Source organism: Octopus bimaculoides, chromosome 2 (genome assembly GCF_001194135.2).
Source record: "Octopus bimaculoides isolate UCB-OBI-ISO-001 chromosome 2, ASM119413v2, whole genome shotgun sequence".
In the NCBI taxonomy this organism is placed as follows: Eukaryota; Metazoa; Mollusca; class Cephalopoda; order Octopoda; family Octopodidae; genus Octopus; species Octopus bimaculoides.
The window spans coordinates 111,463,810-111,480,524 of record NC_068982.1 but is presented as its reverse complement, the minus strand read 5'-3'; the positions used below and the strand labels follow the sequence as shown (position 1 = coordinate 111,480,524).

The following is a 16,715-nucleotide window of genomic DNA, read 5'->3' as shown; positions in this document are numbered from 1 at the left end:
TTTTCTAGACATTAAAAATGCTTTACACACACACACACACATATCAAATACCATCTATGCAAATCGGGTGTTTATAAATGTGCAAGAGTATAATCCTACATATGCTTATATCATACATAAATGTATATACGTGTTTGTGTGTATACATACACTTGTATATTCTGTATATTCTTTAGTTGTGCACTTAATGTATTGAGTACTTAGGTTGTCTCTCTGTGTATATCTTTTGTTTTATACACACACACATACACACACCCATATAGAAAGACAGATCAAGTGTATATATTATATATATAGTTATGTGTATTGTAATATATACTAACGTGTATGCGTATATGTCTATATATAAACACGTGTATACATTTGTATACACACACACACATATATATATATATATATATATAAACGTATAATATATACATTTATGATGTGTATAAACACATGTGCATATTATATAACGTATATTTATGCACTTGTTTCTATTTGTCTGCTTGATTGTAATATATTTGCAAAAATAGAGATGACATTACAGATATTTTTACCCTATGAATGAATAAAATTGCATTCTTAATTTTGTTAAAACGATTATCATAGATATATCATAGATGCATCGATCGTATGATTTTATATCCATATGAATAATCTATCGTATTATTTATTTGACGATGACTTATAATAAACTTTTTTATTTATTTGTTTATTCATTTTTGTGCTGACTGACTTGCAGTTTGACTACTTGAGGTCACAATATGATGATTTATTAAAATAGTTTTTAGAACAGCTAAACATGGTGGCAGTGTGTGATTCACACACACATACACACATATATGTATGTGTGTGTGTGTGTGTGTGTGTGTGTGTGTGTATATATATATATATATATATATATATATATATATGTATGTATATGCAGATATATAAAACATGCCATCATTAAACTTTGATACTATCAGATAACACTTGATGACATGCACGAACTGTATTTAGGAGGGATCTCATCCTGTCTCGGGTGATGTAGAAATTACTAAACTGTTGTGTATAACAACAGTTGACTGCCCTCCCCTCTCATTGTTATGTTGTTGTGTAGCCCCAGGTCAATGCTGTTCGAACAGTCCAGCTAGAGTTGGCATTTATTCCATGCCGAGCGATCATATAAAATTTCATTTTTGGCTCGAAGTGACAGAAACGGTAGCGGGTCGCATTGCAGTGTTTCGTTTAGTTCCTCTAGTTTATGAGTTCAAATTGCCCTGAAGGCTGTCATTGCTTTTCTTTCTCACAGGGATCAATTCGAAACCTGTAGTACCAGAGATGTGCTGAGGACGATTTAGTCACATGCTCCTGTCTCCTACAAATTTATGTCGTTGTAGCAGTGGAGGGAATCATTTATGATTATTATTAGTTATGCAGAAGAGGTTGTGAAATGATAGTACATGTAGTTTCGTTCTTCGACATTCTGATTTAAAATTCCTCTTGTATTTGCTTTTCCGTTTATCCATTTGGGTTCTGGAAAATAAATACTGTAATGTATTGAGTTTTATTCTCGTCATATCTATCCTCTACAAGTTTGTAGCTTGCACTAAAGTTGGAACTCATTATGATGGTTGATGCCTACCATTATTATTATTATTATGATGATGAAGGTGTCGTCTAATAATAATGATGACAAACTCATTATTATTATTAGAGTGGTCTCATCTCGAAATGCTTCAAACCGTCTAGATCGCTAATGTCCTTGAGAAAAGCATGAATGCTACAATTTACTATTGGTATGTTTTTGAATACATCATGTCTGTGTTATAAAAAAAAAAATTAGAGAACAAGACAAAACTCAATCAAAACAACATTAGCACTGTCTGCATGAGAGAATCGATCTACGTTTCTCCCCAGGCCTATGATGAAAGACAGCCCAAGTTAACATTCCAGATACCAGTAATATAGTGAGGTGGAGGTTATTGACTATACCCGCCCACACTCCTCACAAAACGGCCTCGTTCCTAAGAAAGAAATCAATATTGACGATCATTTGTCGATAATATTATATTACATGTCTTAATAATATTCACTGAAGGGGGCGTTACCTTATATAACGATAATCGATTATTGTTGTTGTTAATGTTGTTAACATCGTTAATTGCATCAAAATTTAGCTTCGTCTTAAATTTAATTAATGACCGCACAGTAAGAATTCATTTATGTTTTCATTTTCTGTCTTTTGATGACATCGTTGTGGAAATGAAATGCTTGTATGCTGATGATATTTCCACACACACCTTTAGGTGGCTTACATGAATAATTTCTACCATCGGAACTCAGCTATTTGAATGATTAACATTAGTTATGTGTATAATAAATAATCACTTCTCCACCATAATACATGCTTATATATATATATATATATATATATATATATATATATAAAGCACACCTTGTTTCCCTTTTGACTCATTTACCACACGTGATTTAGGTGTCACGTTATAGCCAAATATATGTATATTCTTTCCAATTCTGCTGCTCATGTTATTATTATTCGAAGATCGATGGAACTTATTTTTCTAAGAGAAATTACTGAAAAAATCTGTTAATATTTCATTAAAGTTCCACTTGCAGGAGCGTCTAATTATACAAAAGCTCTCTCCCGCCCCCTCTCTCTCAGTTGAGGACATTACATTTGCTAATTGATTATATATATTGTTATAGAGAGGAATGACTATTTTAACCACGAGAGCTTGGCTAGATTCTATTTTTGGATATTATCTATTTTCTGGCTTTTTACTCAAACCATTTCACTTTTGCAGGCTACTCAAGTTATCGGAACATTAGCTTAATTTTATCCCGTAAACGAGAAACCTGAACAAATTTTGTGAAATAAGTGAAAATGTATAGCAATAATAATAAAGTTTTTCATTTGCTTCATGCGTAGATTTGTGTGAATTCCTAGTGATTGATTATCACATGTCGAAATGTTTGAAATATTGTTAACATACTCAAATGTGATGTAATCATTTTTCTTAAATTATTTATTGGACTTAATCTGTTTCATTGCAGATTCTAAAGAAGACCAGATTTAAAATATAAAATGAAATATGTAAAATAGAATGCTACAAATGAGAAACCATATCTATGTATTTTGCTTGTTAAATAAGTTAGATGAAGATGTTTTATATAAATAGACCATTATATATATATTTATAGTATAACATTATATGTGTATTTTATATAAATATATTATGTAGATATATATTTGTGTAAGGTACTACAGACAGTTGCTTGTTTTACATATTTAATATTTTATTTAGTTATTTAAAATTCTGATCTAAAACAAAATAAATTTCATCCTAAAAATGACTTATTATTTAGTCTGAAAAAGATTGTGATTAGATCCTTTACAGAAAGCACTTCTCGTCGACATTCGAGGTGGTTGTTTATCTGCAGATCTGCCCAGATTGAGCAGACCTGTGATCAAACACACTCATGTAGTGACCATCCTATTTTGATCCTTTATTTCAGATGGCAAGGTGTAATTTGAGGTTGACTAGGCTGCTATTTCTGGCAGATCAAGTGACTATGTAGAGACTTTGTGATTGCTTTTGCACACTTAGAATATAATTGTGGCATACGTTTTTAAAAATCCATCCCATTATATCTCTTTTTTTAAGTAAGCTTTCTTGGGGGTTATTTAAACATTGCAGTCACCTCTCCCATCATCATTAAATGGATCCCTCATTTAATTGAACATCCATTATGATATGGGATATTTTATTAATATTATTTCTGTCATCTTTAATATAATCTCTAATATTTTATCATCTTTTATGGGTGGCTGAAAAACCCTACTTAATTAGTTTGTAACTAACCTAGTCATCTCCTTGATATTAAACCCATATTGATTTGGCATTTCTGAAGATCTTTTGGTATAACCTTGTTCTATTACATGACAGAACCTAGTCCAGTTCTTGATATCAACTTACATAATTGATTTTGTATTTCTTATGGTCTTTTATGATAGCATTGTCCTGTTGCATAACATTTTTCAACTCAAGTTACAGGACTATGGAAAGGATAAGCTTATTGCAGCCTTATTTGATGAATCTCTTGGTTTATCATGTATAATACAGGTTATATTTTTAAGCATTTGGTAATTCTTCAGATCAAAAGCCTTGATATATCTTTGTAATTCTCCTGTTAAGTTTGTCATTGTGAGAGTATACATGAGATTAGTGATAGCCATTTATGCAAAACTGTTTGGAACAGATGTGTGTGTGTGTAATTTTTTTGTTCATAAAGGATTGGATAGGGTTTTATGATCTGAATCTTTATTTGGAGTTACTGTCTTCCTAGACAGGCTGAGGGTTTTGCTCATTATGTTCTCTGTGTGTGTGTATATACACACATGACATACATACACACACACACACACACACACAAAAAAAATCTTGCTGTGTTTGCCAGATGACAAAAGACTGATAAGAGGCAAGATACCGAGAGAGCTGCCCAAGCCATTGCGAGCATGGAAAAAAATAAGTGGATACTAAGAAACATATGTATGTATGTATTTACTAGTAATGCATCCCGGCGTTACCCAGGTATTATGACTTACAGCCACATAGTATTATTTGTTCCTTTCTTATGAGCAGAATCAGCACAGCTGATATATAGTGAACTGGATTACTGATGTAATAATGAAAGTTATTGTTTGTTTAAAAGTGAAGGGTGGGGAGGGCACAACTTGCATGGGTTTGTATAAAAGTGCTTTCGTTCTTAAGAAGGATCACAGACTATGTATTGTTTCATCATAGAAAGGGGGTTAATATGATTTTGCCCAGAAATCAAGTTTCCAAAATTTTACTCCCCCCCCCGTCCTCACCATAATTTCTTAATTTGTATTTTTTTTTTGAATTTTTTTTTTTATCGATGTAGAAAAATACAGATTACGAATCTGAGAAATATATATATATTTTAAGTTCAATTTTTCTTAAAGAAACACTTAGTTCCCCTTTCTCCACCTCACCCACCCATCACCTACCCACTTTTGAAAAGCTAAAATCTCCCAATGTTTCACTTTTGTCTGATGTTTCATGCATGTGTAGAATTGTACTAAATAGCAGACGTGAAAAATACCAGACCACCAACAGATAACTTGACATGCTAGAAACAATGACATTATTTCTGAAGAAACTTCCCTGCTTTCCAAAAAGCTAAAAGTGAAACATTGGGAGTTTGTAGCTTTTTTTAAAAGTGGTGAGGTGATGGGTGGATGTTTGGGATGGAGATTATAGTGTTTCTTAAGAAAAAAGGAAGAAGTAAATTCTTAAAGATTTGTACTCTCTCTTTTTTTTTTCTCTGTGGGTTACCAAGAAAAAAAGTTTAAAAAATGTAAAAAAAAAAAATGAGGAAATTGGGGGTGGGGATGGAGAACATTAAAATATTGAGAAAGTGTTTTTTGGGTGAAGTCCTAATCCCCTGTATTGAAAACATAGGAAATTTAGGTAAAAAATAAGGAAGGTGGGGTGCAAATGTCACCTCAGACATGCTAAGAACAACAGGTGAAGGACAGGATTTGTGGGAAAACTTCTTTAAGTTTATATGAAATATCAGGTTTTTAAATACACTCATCACAAACACAAATTACAGAATAGAAAGGTCATTTCAATTGGATTTGAGCTGTAATTTTGCGTATGCACACTGCAAGAAATGACAATTCATATTGAAGTTTTAGCACATGCGCATATCAGAGGGAGTTATTTTATGGCATTCTTTCGTTTGAAGCAGCAAAGTTGTCAACTCAATCATATGAGATCATATGATTGTTAATTTCTGTAAAAATTTTTCATTTCTTTATGCTTTGAAGAGAGGAGAAAGTGAAAAAGCAACATTTGCTTTGAAGTGAAAGGAGAAAGTGAAACTTGTATGTACGTGTATATGAAATGGATGTGTGTGCGCGTGAGAGAGAGAGAGAGAGAGAGAGAGCAAGTGAAGGTGTGTGTTGTATTTTTTGCATGTATGTGTGACACTTGCTCTCTCTTCCCCTGTCCCTCTCTCTCTCACACACACATACACACACTATCTTTCATATACATGTGTGTAAATATATATGCATACATCTTTTTTTGTATGTATGTGTGCGTGTGCGAGAGAGAGTGAGTGACTATATTTCCTCAAATCATATAGAGAAATGGATGTCTTTTAATGAAATTTTTTTGGTTGTGGCTTATTTTAATACAATATTTATGTATACATTTTCATAAATGTTTGTCTCAGTAGAGTTCTACACATGCGTGAAACATCAAATGAAAGTGAAACATTAGAAGCAAATTGAAATATTGCCTGGAAATGACCTCAAAATTGTGTGACCCAACCTTGTTTCTGAGGTTATTTTAGTAGTAAAAAAGAGTTGTGTCAAAAACAGTTTATTTGGTAGCCTTTATATATATAGATAGATGATAAGCAGCTTTCTTTATTGTAATGCAAATGTGACTAATTTGGAGAAAAATTTCTTTCATTATTCACACATCATCACTCATGTAATGCAACACTGTAATTTTGGTTCAAATTGAAAGTGTGAAACTATTTTCACTTTCCAATGGAACCTGATCATTGTAGAGCAGTGTCTTTCAAATAACTATAGCTGGTTGTTGAGGTAACGTAGAAAATATGTAAATGAAAATAAAGTTTATTTGGTAGCTGAAAGATTACTGAATCTTTTGATACCTCATACGTCAAAATCGGCAACTCAGTTTTTGAATGCATAAAGAACATATGCACACACACACACACAAAAACTCTCTCATATATATATATATATATATATATATATATATATGTATGTGTATATCATCATCATCATCATCGTTTAACGTCCGTTTTCCATGCTGGCATGGGTTGGACTGATTTGCTCTGTAATGTGGTTATTAGGAGGGGCATCCATCTGTAGAAACCATGCCAAAGCTGACATTGGGACTTGAAACAGCCCTGCAGCTTGCTGAAACTGTCCAATCCATGCCAGCATGAAAAGCAGACGTGATGCTGCTGATTATGATGACTTACATGCCATAAAACCTAGAAATTATTTACTTCATTCATTGTTATTATCAGTTATATTACCGATGCCATTGACAAAGTAAAAATATGTACTGTGTGATTTTAACATTACTCTAATAAGATATTAAAGATATTTGAATATAGACTTCAGGAAACCTTATCACTAAAATCATCATTCAAATGCACTGAAGTATGAGAATTGTCACATTATAAATGTTATGCCTAACATAAATAACTATCCTTAGATATGTGCATAATTTCTTCTCAATGATCACATTTTGAACACTTATTGCCTTTTTTAGACTATCACAACTCCTATACTATACTATCCTAACTTCATTATACTTCTTGCCTCCCTTTATACTACTATACCCCACATTCTTCCATCCTATACTATTACGTGCTATTTACCTTCCTGAACTTAATTTTCTTCAGCAGTTTGTAAAGTGGTGATAGGTATTTTTTAATGGGAGCTGCTGATTGTCATTGATAGTTTATTGGGGAAGAAAATCCAGAGGGTCATATCCTCCACTGTACCTGTGGTTAAGACACTTAACTCTCTCTTTTAACTCCCAGTTTACCTAGCTGTAAATTGGCATCACATAGAAACAATTTGGCTGCTGTAAGCAGAAGCACCTCTAAAATTGTTGAGTGGTTTATATCACTAAAGTCTTTAGTTGTGCTTCTGTGAATCAATGGGATCCTCTTTGCTGAAGAGTTAATTAAATTGCTTGTATAGTAGGCATCATTATCATTTTACATGTTTTTCCTTGCTTGTATGGGTTGGATGAGTTTTATGCCGCACAGTGTCTCAAATGCTTGTTGTCCCTTGTAATATCTTTTCTGTGGTTCAGTATTTTGAAATCCATTTTCATCAGTTCTTCCCACATCTACCTTTTCAGTAAGATTCTTCCATTTAGATCTTTTCCACCCAACTATCATCCTTTGTATGAATTATATGTCCCATACCAGCAAATTCTATAAAGAGATTTCTCATCTTTTTCAAGTGTATATACTTGTGAGTGTATATGTGTGTATGTTTTATTCTTGAAAAAAGAAGTGGAATAGTTGTTTTAATATCTGAAATACCTGTTCATCCTTGTTTTGAGGATCAAACAAACAGTTGAAAGCTGATATGTTTCCATACCTTTTGTAGGTCAATAGTATATTCTGGCCAGCATCATGATGTATTTTGCCAGTCTTCTTCATAGATGGTAGAAAATACGTATTGTTTTGCCTTTGTGGCTTTATCAATTTTCTCACCACTTGATATATCCTTTTTCTGTTATTTCACTTTGTTGGCATTGTGCACTGTTATGACTAAAAACAACAATCAAGCTTATATTAACATAAAACAACAGCTTTTCTTTCTGACTATTTGAAGTGACCTCATGATTTATGAACTACATCTAAAGAATGCTGCTGTTAAGACATTTGTCATTTACCAAAAGAAGACATAGCTTAAAGTCTGAAATTTTAGACCTTAGAAACAGAAATAAGAATTTTGGGAAAGCAGAGATGTAATTTGATTTTCAAACAGTGTAACAACCTGAATAATAGTTTTGGCATCACAGTCTTTGTATGGTACAGGTCTTCTGACCATATTGATAAATCCCTACGTTGCTACATCATATGTTCTTAAGTGAGCATGTAACAAGCTGTGAATGACTTTGAACAATATTTATGAAAGTAATGTTCATGTTCCATGCTTGCATGAACAGATCTTTGATTAGGGTAGAGGTTGAGTTGTTTTTGTTCAGCTCTGGGTCAGCTCTGATCCAGGAGACCTTCACTCAAGCATTCCACTTATAGACAATCATTTTATTTTTTAGATGCACTGTTTCTAGGACTATATAAATCTGTGAGGTGATCGGGAATGATTTCAAGTAGGTTGAATGATTGCATTGAGACTTGTTGACTCAGAGATTTTAGTTAAGGAGTTAGATAAGTAAGCTCTTGTTTTTAGGTAGGATATTATTCATGGAATTATGATTGTATGTTAAAATTATACATATTGTATGTTTATTGTAATGCAATTGTACAATGAAATTTCACTGTATTGCATAAAGTGGCTGAGTTAACAAAAAAATGGTTTGCACTTGAGATTTTTTTAAAAGAAGTTTTTGTAATAGCTTGGGGCCTAAAGACACTGTTTAGGAAAAAGGATGGGATTATTTTCAAACTGAAAACTTTGTCTGAAAGCTTGCTGCAGTGTGAATTTCACTGAAGGCACCCAAGGGCCAGATGGTGTTGTTAAGCTAAGTGAAAGGTTGGAAAATGATCCGAAAAGTTTGAATGTTTAAATTAAATCCATTAAGTATAGCTTTCAACAAAGAAGATACATGATAAGAACGGATAACTAAAAAGAGATCAAAATATAGTGACTGCTGGTAACCAAACTGTAGTGATTTACATTGGACAATAGAAATCTATGAATATAGTCAATGACTTTCTGTATTAATAAAATTTCAGTTGTTATTTTTCAACATCATCATCATATCATGAAATTAATATATTCTTCAAATTAGAGTGTATTGATACTTATTCTGCTAAATATGTCATTCAAGTCTGACATAAAACACTTCTGTAAGCATTATGATACCATTTTAAGTTGATTCTAAGGACCACTTACAGGATAGATGGCGACAGCATGAATAATGCCAGCCCACTTTAATGAAAACCTGTCAACCATTGTTTTGTATGTTCATTCTACAATTCTCTTTTGTCAAAGACTCTGCTCTTCAGAAAAGTTCACAAAAGGAAATGAGTTCATCTGCCATGTAGAGAAGAAAATTGTAGCATTTTGGACTGGACCTTCTGAGAACATTAGAGAAACAAAACTTTAATTTCATCATTGTAAAAGACATGCTGATTATTATGGTCAGTTTTTGGTATAGTGTCTGGTCCAATTGATAACTACCATCTTTAGATCTTCTCAGTATTGCTGCATACAAACATTTGTTTTCATATTTTGATTCTCCAAAAAGTAAAATATCTATTCCCACTATTTTCAGTGAGGCATTTAATAAATGGAATGTTTCACATGTCTGAGATCCATTATCCAGTTTTAACAGAATTCAACTGCTAAAATATTGTTCAGTAATTCTTGTACAAGTTTTTTTCATGTTCCACACATATATGCATATGTGGAACCTTGGGCAAGTGTCTTCTACTATAGCTTCAGGCCTTGGTTGCTGGAAACTAAAAGCCTGCTGTATATGTGTACGTGTATATGGGTGTGTGTGTGTTTGTGCCTCCTTGTCTTGATGTTGTGTGATAGTTGTAGATGAGAGGCACTGTCATGCAAGCTATGTTATTCATTTCCAATATTCCATGAAAATATGTCAGGCCATGGAGAAACAACTAGAGTTCAACAACAAAAGGACACCCAGCTGTTGAAAATCTGCCTCAGTAAACTCCATCCAGCCTATACAAGCACAGAAAAGTGGATGTTAAAATTTATATATATACTAGCTGACCACGTGCCATCAATAATGACGGCTAATTGTAGTATCTTATATATAAATAATGTTCAAAATAAGTTACATAATAATCACACATACAAACATTCACATACTTCCCTTGTACACACACACAGAGTTGAAACACTGATTTTTTTTTCATCCCTTCCTTATTCATCTATCACCCCTTCCTTTCTCTCATTGCTATTACTTTCTCTCACTCACTCTTTCTCTCCTCCTCCATGTCTGACATGATTCTTGACAAATATATATATGCCACGTCATGTACCCAGTTATGTATCTATATGTACATGTAGATGAACGTATATACATACATGTACATATATATGCATATACTCATATATTGTTTATATATATATATATATATATATATATATATATATATATATATATATATATATATATATATACATATACATACAAATACTATGCCCATTATATTAGGAGATGAGGAGCATCAAGATTGTGTGGTTAAGTTTGCTCCTCAGCCACACCATTTCAGGTTCAACTTCACTTCCTGGTATCATGAACAAATGCCTTCTACTCTAGTCCTAAGCTGACTAAAGCCTTGTGAGCAAATGGAAACTGAAAGAAAACTGTCATATAGGTGTTTGTGTCTCTTTGCCTTGACATTGCATGATTGTTGTAAAGCGAGCATTAACATCATATAAGTGATGTCCTTTGGTTTCATTCTTCTGTGAAAGATGTTCAGCTATGAGGAAATATTACTCACTTGAAAACAGGCGATGGTTGGTGACAGGAAGAGCAGCTGGACAGAAAATCTGCATCAACAAACTCAGTCTGACTCATGCAAACATGAAAAAGTGGACATATGCATGCATACATACATACATACATACATACGTGTATATATACATATGTGTGTGTATATATATATATATATATCAAATAAATAAAATGGGTGATAGCCATGACATCTCACATATTTGCTGACTTCAGTGATGTGTCTGAGAATGGCTGTCAAGTCCAGTACTGTCTCAAAACATTCTGTTGTATGTTAGACAAGTGCAGCTGAAAATCATTGCTAATATACTAATAGACATTTGTAGCTTACTCTTGTGTTCAGTTTGACTAATCCTTGATTGCATTGGGTAGATCTCTCAGTAGCAAGTCTTGTCCATCACAGGATTGAGACTAAAATCTTAGAGAAAACTTGGAAGTGTCCTTGTAGTGTTTTCACCATTCAGTAACTGAATATTCCTACCACCCAACTTGCTGAAGGAAAGACATTTTGGAATGTATTCTGGCAATATCACCAGATCAGTGCAGCTAGGCTCTGCTTAGGATGGGGGTACTTAGATACTGGGTAGTATAGTACTTAGATACTGGGTAGTATACAATTGAGGACCTGCGTTGTGGACTTTGTCCTGCCAATGAATGTCCTGCATTTTGTGCAGGCATGCAGGTGGAAACATTTGAACTTTGTGGCATGCCTGCTATAAACATCCACTTTTTACTGGCATACAAAATTGGTAGCACAACATCTCTCTATTTTTCAAACTTCAAATATGCATGCATGTATATATGTTTATAATGTATTTATTTATGCATATGATGGTGTTGTTGCACATAATGTATACATATAGTATATGTATGTGTGCGAATGTGTTGTGACTAGTCTTTAAAGTTATTGGTCTTCATTTTTTAAAATCTATTTATGTTAGGTGGTTTATGACTCCAATTTTTGAAAGTTTTTCTGCATTAAGGACAGGTAACTCTATATAGTAAGATCAAGTTTTGGTTTTTGGTTCTTTTTTCTTTTTTTTTCTCTTCTAATTTTGTACATCTGTTGACTCCAAAAGTTGCTGATCTTCCTTAGTTGATGTTTCACCAAACCTTTTCAGTCATGACTGGAGACACCCAAAACCTGTCCTCTTACAGCACATTAACATAGGAAGAGAGGTGGTATACAAAATATGGAAAATAGGGTTTTTCAGGCTTTGAGTAATTTTCTCAACAGTAAAGCATTTCCTTAAGCTAGCTGATTGTTGGCCATTTTGTAAAGCAATGCAAATTTTTCTCTTTTTGATGATGAGTTATTAGTCATTATCATTGAATCAGTTCTGTGTTTTATTTTCTTGAATCCAATTGTTTCCTTGCAAGACATGATGATAATGTTCTTTAGTTGATTTCCAGTGTTCTATGTTTGGTAGGATATGTAGAAGCATTTGTTTTTGAAATCTTTGTTGCTCTGTTGAAGAATGTCAAGCTTAAATTTCTGGCATGTTCTAAATTTGATCTTATGAGCTGAATCTTTCATGTTGGACAAAACTGGATGATGGTCTATCAAGCACTCAATGGCACCAGTAACAGTTCTTGTTTACAATTGATCCCAAGGTAGTACAATGATAGTTAATGAGATGTCAGTATTCAGAGTATTGAAACTGTCAGATTTTATTCCTATTTTACTAAGAAAACTTTGTTCGTAATCACCAGATTGTGTTCGGTACACCTGGTAAGGAGGAGTGCTCCATTGGCCTTGCTGACTCTTCCTTTGTTGATTAATTGAGTCCCGAACTTGTGATCTTTTTTATTGTTGTTGGGGAAGGAAGAGAGGATTGCATTGGGTGTAGAAATTTATTTTTTAACATCAAAATTTACCGCTTTTATGAAAGGAGATAAATTCTGTCACATTTGTTGAAGGAAATTATATAAGAGCTTCTGGATAAACAACGTTCTTTATTTTCTGGTTTGGAGAATAGACAAATAAGATTTGCAAACTACCAACCCTGGAGCAACCAACATAAAGTTGACCATGAGAAAAGCAAGGCTCAATGAAGTGCAAGCCAGCAGATTTCAAAGTCTGACCTTGAGCTTTATTAATACACATTGCATAGCAAATTTGCACTGGGAATTCTGTTTGTTTGAACTCAAATGTCTGTTGGTTTGATTGGCATTCTTAGTATGAAAACCTCTTTCCATGAGGCACATCCAGTCATGATGGTAGCTTCTAACACATAAGGTGATAATGTCATCACAACCAGCCTTGTCCAATTGCATAATTTAGGAGGATCTAAATTTCTTAGAAGCATTATTAGGACTCCTACCTTCAGAAAAAGTTTGTGGAGGGGTTCAAGGTGGCTACAGAGAATTAAGGAACTCTGTTGGGTAATGGACAGCTTGATTTTCATCAAGGACTGAATCAACTGATTTGTACTCCTTAGTGACTGTGGAAATCTTATTAATTCATGGTTAATCCTTGCTACTGTCTCATTTTTTTGAGTAAGAATTGTCCTTTCACACAATCATTTATGTGAGTTATAATAATTACTTAAGTCTGGAAATACAGTTCAGCTGGGAAATTCACCATGATAGTAATATGAGCCAAATTGATATCACTATTCCCATTAAATGGTACTTTCCCATTTCCTAATTGGAGGAGCCAGGTTGAAAACTGCTTTGCACATTGGTCCCCATGTAATAAAGCTTGCATGCTAGTATTAAAGGAGAATTTCTGTACTTTATTCCATAGGTGTGAAGACTTAATGGATGCTTTTATTTCATCAGATCTTGTTCATCTCGGAATGGCTGGTAATGTCTATCTGAAGTCTCCTGATAAAACTAATGTAACTCCTCCTATAAATTTATTGTTCCTTCTTATGTCCTATAAGGTCTTATCAAAAACTTCTGTTGCACCTCTATGTGACATGGTGCATTCATCCCAAATGATCAGGTGGCATTGGCACAACACTTCTGCTGAATCTGAACCTTTGCTTATGTTACAAATCGGACTGTCACTTGTGACCAGGTTTAGTGGTAATTTAAAAGCAGGAGAATGGTGACAGCAAAGCCAGATGATGCTACAACAACTGCAATTCTTTTTTGTTGCCTTGCCTTGGAGAGAAGCAATGTTGTTACAAATGTTTTACCTGTGCCACCAGGAGCATCAAAAGAGAAAATTCCTCTGCTTTTGTCTCTGACTGACAAAATAATTTTATCATATGCACAGCATTGTTCTGGAAGAAGTTTAGGTTCATGTTCATTCACAAATGCAGCCAACTCTGTGATGTCATAATTTGTCTCTCTTGCTATGTGTTAAATCATTAATTTGACAATTTGTTTTTGGCAGTCCTGAGTCAGACTCTTGCAGAATTTTGCCTCCCATAGCCAAAACTTGATCCTCAATTTCAATCAGTGCTTAGTTAAAAATTGTTTCAGAGAATTGAATATTGATTTTTGGGTTTGCCTGTTGAATTGCATATTTTAAGTCCTCAGCTGTGTCCTCATGATGTTTCATCCAAAGCTGTAAGGGACTGCAAAGTTGACACATGTTCAGTATAATTGCAAAAAGGTTATGGAGTTTCCTTGGAGAATCTGATACTTCAGTCAATGCAAGGTCCCAATGCTCATCATTTTCTAAAAAAACCTTGTTGATAGCATGCTTCCCTATAAGTTGACCATTTACTTATATACACACTTGACCATTTACCCTCCTCGAATCTTTGAATGATTTGGGACCACATACTTCATGCAAAAGGAGCTGTAAGTAGTAGCATTCTGCTTGACTTGGGTGGACACTGTAAACTCTGGCAAGAGTATCAGCTCCGCATTTCCTCTTGTGCTATTGATTGTTTCTCCAGGTGTAATACTTGGGTAATTGTGGGTAAAGGCGTTTTCTTGCATCTTCATCTACTTGCCCCAGCTTAAAAAAGGCGGTAAGGGTAGTTTCTTTAGGAGAAAGTGCATGTTGCAAGGCTGTTTGTTTTGTAAAGATAACCCTGTGACCATTCTCTTGATGGACACTCAGATGAATGATGGCTGGGTGCCTCCTATGAATGGGAAAATTGCAGATGTGCCAAAAAGCCTCATTGGTACTGATGTATCTTCCTCTGTCATATTGTGCAACTTTGTCATTTTTATTTATCTGCTGACTGCCATTCTGCATAAGAGTGTATGTTGCAGCATCTAAACTTTTGTTTATATATTTGCAAACATACTTAACAGAGTTAACAGAGTTACAGAATCCAACATTGACTCTGGCTACCTGTGCTCATCTTTGCTTTACTGTAGAAAACTGATCATCTACATCTTCGGAAACTTTTTTGAAAATTAAAATGGAGATTAAATGAAAAAATGAGTTATGCGAATATCTTCATAAGAGTGATTCAAATAAATGTCAATTGTGGAATGCTGCCTCCATGCGCGCGCGCACGCACACACACACACACACACAGAATATCAAACATTAGCTAAAATGGACGTGTGTGTGTGTGTGTGAGAGAGAGAGAGAGAGAGCACGAGGGAAGGGGTGTGTTGTCGTGTATATGTACATACATAAATAAATAAGCATATATCTTTTTTGTATATATGCATGTGTGTGTGTGTGTGTGTGAGAGAGGGAGAGAGAGTGTCACTTAGACATCACTCTCTCTCTCTCTCTCTCACACATGCACACATACATACAAAAAAGTTGTATGCATATGTACTTATGTATGTACATATACATGACAACATGCCCCTTCACTCTCACGCACACAAACACATACAAACGTACATACAAAAACACACGTGTGTGTGTGACTGACTACAAATACATAGAGCTGAACACTGCAAAAAGAAAATAAATGAAAAATTTTTTATGGAAGTTAATAAAGTGTGCGGGTTCAAGCAAAAGAATATCCATATTTTTTTGGACACTCCATGTTGAATTGCAAAATTCAGATGTGATATTTGTGTAATAACGAAATGAGACCTGGTGTGTGTGTGTGTGTGTTTATATTAGAGAGACAGTGTGTGTGTATGGGGGTGGGGAAAAGAACATTGTAAACAATGAATGAAATAAATATGAAATGAAAAAATCAAATGAACAAAAAAGCTCATTAAAAACTATCTTGTGCCGAATATTTAAATTTATGAACTTAGGAAATATTTCTTTCAGTAATTTATTGTAGTTGTTTGCAAATAGTGAATTAAAACTTGAAATGAAAACATTAAGATAGAGAGTGAGAAATTTCGCAAATGAGAATGGAAAATGTCACCATTGTTACATCAATACCGGAAGTTGACATTGAGAAACCTTTTTAAAGAAGTGAATCATATATATAAAGCAATATTATCTATTTTTAATAAAAAAAAATAAATTGATGACCCTATTATGTATCTGAGGTCAAATTATTCATGCATCCCAAGTATTGCAGCAATTTGCACAGCCGTTTTCATGTGAAAAGCAAATAC

At 33.8% G+C, this 16,715-nt stretch overlaps 1 protein-coding gene across 4 annotated transcripts in view; it reads left to right on the top strand.

The window, feature by feature from the left end:
• Window positions 1-16,715, top strand: part of LOC106867485 (dynamin-1) — a 128,265-nt gene that overhangs the window by 1,454 nt on the left and 110,096 nt on the right. The gene's annotated exons all lie outside the window — the stretch shown is intronic.